The sequence below is a fragment of the Musa acuminata genome, chromosome BXJ3-6 (genome assembly GCF_036884655.1).
Source record: "Musa acuminata AAA Group cultivar baxijiao chromosome BXJ3-6, Cavendish_Baxijiao_AAA, whole genome shotgun sequence".
NCBI lineage: Eukaryota > Viridiplantae > Streptophyta > Magnoliopsida > Zingiberales > Musaceae > Musa > Musa acuminata.
Window position 1 is genome coordinate 17,485,057 of NC_088354.1, and position 4,800 is coordinate 17,489,856.

Genomic DNA, 4,800 nt, shown 5'->3' on the forward strand with positions numbered 1-4,800 from the left:
TTCAAAGGCAGCCAACGGGATGGATTCTAGTATTGACAATGATATCAACAATGAACAGATGTCCCTGAGTTCCTATAATGCATCTCAAATCTCGATTCTTCTGGACTGTGATACCATCAATGCCTGTATCAGGTTCAATGAACTGGTGGAGGTTGCTCAGCCATTACAAAAGGAACTACAGGGATCATGGGTTTGTTTTAAACTAAAACTTAATAAGTTTGAGTCGTTATCTGTCCTTAGTATTGATGGAATAACAAATGGAAAATTTTTATGGCTCAACCACGGCGAAGGTGATCTGTGGGGTTCCAAAATTAATAGGGACAGAGATGAATCAGAACTACTTCTGATAACATGTAGGAGTTCAGCAATGAGTCGGGGAAATGGTGAAGGTTCTAATGTATTTTTTGGCCCTGCTGGTACTGCTGTCACACACACGTGGAATCCAGAGTCCCAGCAAAGTTATACTTCTGTGATTGCTCGTTGTTGGACAGTAATTGCACCTAGTGCTCAATTGGATTGGATTAATACCCTATATTTGTATTTTAGTTCTTCTCTTAGAGAGAAAGAAAGCTTGGTGAATGATGGAACGGCGAGTAAAGAGTCATTTTTTCTGGATTTGATGGATGTTGGTTTAAGTTATGAGCCTCAGAATAAACAATCTCCAGTCAGCAGTGAAGATTGTGATTTTGTCAATTTTTGTGATGTTGAACCCGACAACGAACCAGACAAAATGTACACTGCATGCCTTTTGGCTGCATCATCATTGAGCCTTTCCACTCATTTTAGGTCAGACTCAGCCATGGATTACCATATTCATACAAGGGATGTAGGCCTTCTTATTTCTGAATCAATTGGCTTCATGCATGACATTGATGGCTATTCTGTAGCTTATCTTCAAAAATATGGGTATACTAAGATTGGTCAGGTTTCACTTCTGCAATTTATTTTGAGAATTAGAGGGCTGTACTGGGAAATCGAATGTGCAGAGTCACATATTGATTTAGAATCTTGTTGTGACACAACTTATGGTCTTATCCAATTAATCGCTCAGCTTCAGCAGCTCTATGCACCTGATGTCGAAGATGTTTTGATGCATTCAGAGTCTAGTTGGAATACAATTCAACAGGCAGGAAAGGAACAGAATTCAGGTTATATGGCAGACATAAGTTCAAGCAATTCTATAATATCAGGTAGTGGGTCGTCAACTGGTAATGAAGATTGCCAAGCTTCTGGTCTCTTGGATGACATAGTTGAGAATGCTTTTAAATGCCATGCCATGTCTGATTATTGTAACATACAATCTCATAACTTACTTGAACAGTACAAGTTGGGGAACATATCAAAATCTAAAGTGAATGTTAGAGATTCTGATTCATCTTACATCTCAGAAATGGGGAATTTATTAAACCAATCTGTAAATAAAACATGGATAGATGATGGTCTGATGATAATTGAAGACTACTTTTCAATAAATCTGCCTGAAGGCAAATTTCTACCTGACAATACTTATGCTGCTGATTGCCCTGCAAAGGGGAGAATACTTCTTAGAAACATGGATGCAAAGTGGCGCATGTATGATGGACATGACTGGATTAAATCAAATGGAGTTTCTATGTGTAGTGTTATTTCAAATGGAAGAGATAGGAATGTATGCCTGGAGCTTAGTTTGTCTGGGTTGCATCTTCAATATGACATGTATCCTGAAGGGAAGACCAATGCATCAACACTTTCTCTTTCAGTTCAGGATTTTTATCTTTTTGACACCAGCAGGGATGCTCCTTGGAAGATGGTATGGTTCTTATCTCGATTTCTTATATATGCCACTGATATTCTGACACTAGTAAAGAATTATGTATGAAGTACTTATTTCTTTGAGATTAAAGATTTTAGGTAATTACCATTCAAAAAATCATCCAAGAGAATCCTGCACTAAAGCATTGAAGTTTAGTTTGGAAGCTGTAAGGCCCAACTTGCTGTCACCTCTGGAGGAGTACAGGTAGTCAGATGCTTTCTTTTAATCTTTATTTCACAGTTTATTTGATGATTTTGTAATAACTCATTTCATATCTGATGTGTGTATTACCTTAAATTGTACTGCTAATAATTGCTGTAGCAAACCAGTTCAGTTAGTGCAATAAACAAACTTCAGAAGTAAACCTTCAGAGTTCCTTCTCAAAATTTTTAGTGTCCATGATGCTTATTGCTGCCTAATTCGAATTTATTTATGTTATTGCCAGTTTCACTATTTTTATTTGCAAATAGTTAGTTTCTGAAACAGGCACCTTCTATTGGTCTAGATGATTCTGATATCTTAAAGCTTCATTTTTATTAGCTTCTACAACTTATAACTACTCAGGTCCTTGAGCCAAGGTTATATTGAACTACTGCATTCATTTATCAGCTTTGCTCTTGTGAAAGGCAGTTGACCAAGATATCCTGTTTGTGTAATTTCTATTATTTGATTGTTTTGTTTGTGCTTATGAATTGTATAAGGTTGCCAATTAAATAAAGGTTTATTGGATCCTATGAATGAGATGGTTGCTTTATTTAGCCATTACCAAATAATTTTGCACAGTAAAACAATACAGATGATACAGTTTTTAGGGCATAGGGGAAGAGAACATAGAGAGGTTTCATTTAGGAGGTGATGTTGGAACTTGGAACAAAAAAATGGAGCAAAGTAGGAGTAGAAATTGGAGAAGAACATGCAGTAGAAATTTGAAGAGGAAGATAAATCTGGTGAATAACTGCTTGGGCTTAGTGATTAGTAAACTCACCTCACCTTTCATAAATTATCCCATTCGACCTCCCACTTGATAACCCATGTCTTACTCAGAGTTGAAAATCTGATGACATGAACCATGTATCTTTTTGTGGTCTCTTAAATTGACTTTAGTGCCAAATGATAAGGATCTTCTTTTAACAACAAAAATTGCATTGAGTTTATCATTGGATAGAAAATTTTGAACCAGATTCAATTATATAAATCAGTGCTCAGCATGGGCTGCAAGATTTGACTCTCATAGGTAAAGGATGCAGGACCTCTTTTGAATGATTTTTTTTATTTTAGTTGGGATTTCGCAAATGTCATAATTCATAAGTTGTTAAATGGCAACATCTTCTACAATTTGATATCAGTTTTTAATATTGCTGAAGGAGAGAGAAAAAGGAAGTTAGCTGAAAGAATGGGACAAATCTTAAAATGATTAAAGATTCTTAAAAAAATTGGGAAGTTATAATTTTTAGATTTAATTGAAAATCTCACCCTAACAAGGAAATTTCTTCTTGATCAAAGAATTCCCAATGAAGGAAGTCTACCAATCATACATTCATTGATAAGGAAGAATTTTTGACAAGACAAACATAGAATTACATCTTTCTTTTTAAAAAAAGAAAATATGAAATTATTGATATGTTCTAATTTATGGGATGTATTATTCTTATTATTGTAATTTTCCTTATTTTTGTTTTTTTTTTGTAATTGGGGAATCTTATAAAAAGGAAAAATAAATTGTATTTAGGATATTAGAGAATGGATGAAAGAATGGGATTTTTTTCCACATTATGTGGAAGTGGTGAAGGTCATGTATTTTTTTCCAATGGTATGATTTCATTAATTCTTATGACAGAGCAAGTCTGATTGTTATATTTTTTCTATTATATTATATATCTTTCCCTTCTTTCCTCTCTTTCCTTTTTCTCTAATCCTTACCCAAAAACATCCTTGTTTATTGCGAATTTGTCCTACACCATATTTGCAACCAGAGCTATTTATCCTACATCAATTATCTTTGGAAGCATAAAAAAATTTATTTGAACTAGCCTTTATTGAAAAAACTAGCTTTTATTGAAAAAACTAGCTTTCTGGAAACTTGCTAGTTCATTTTGGACTGCACAAAGTTCTAATTGATCAGTCTATTCAATCTTCAGGGAAATGCTGGTATGCCACCATGGTAAAAGATGATACTGTGTAATTTTAAGTGGGAGACTAGAAAACCTGTTGACCTTTAAAGTCTTAATCTACTTGTCTACATAAATATTGGAGAAAGCTTCCAAGAATTGACATTTAACAAGAATTTAAAACTTATTCCTTTCACTTGTATTATTGTGTAGCCATGTTGCTTGTTTTAGCATTTCTCACTGCTAAAGTTTTGGTGTTTTTCAGGTTATACCTTGAGCTTCTGCCACTCCGATTGCATCTTGATCAAGCACACATTAATTTTCTCATGAGTTTCTTTAACCAAGGTCCATTTGATGATTTCTCTCCTGGTTCATCTAATGCTTTGGATGAGTCTGATATGTCAAAGATAGTAGAGGCACTATCTGCATTCATTCAGGCTAGTTCATTTGCTCCATAATCTTTCTCCCCCAGGCAGTTCAATAATAACTTAATAACAAAGATTGGATTTTGTTAATATTTCTCCAAAATGAAGTATATTTTTACATTTTAATTTTTTTTTTTTGTGAAAATGTTTGTTACCAAGTTCTTGAGTTTGTTAAGCTCCACAAAGCTTCATGTGGGATTCGACTTTCATATTTAAATTGATTATCACAAATAAGAATGTGTTTATACTCTCTTTGTATTAAGTATGAATATGCTTCTTTTTTTTTCTAACATAAAATGGAACAGTGAACAATTAATCCTTCAGTCTTATGTATTTAAGTGCTAGTTTCTTAAAGGATATACACTACAACCCTTACTTTCCATTGGATTTCATATAATCTAGTCCAACTTAAGCCATTTGAGAATCAGCATTTTGATCTAACAGTCCAATTGTGCCCTAGTCTGATTATCAAATT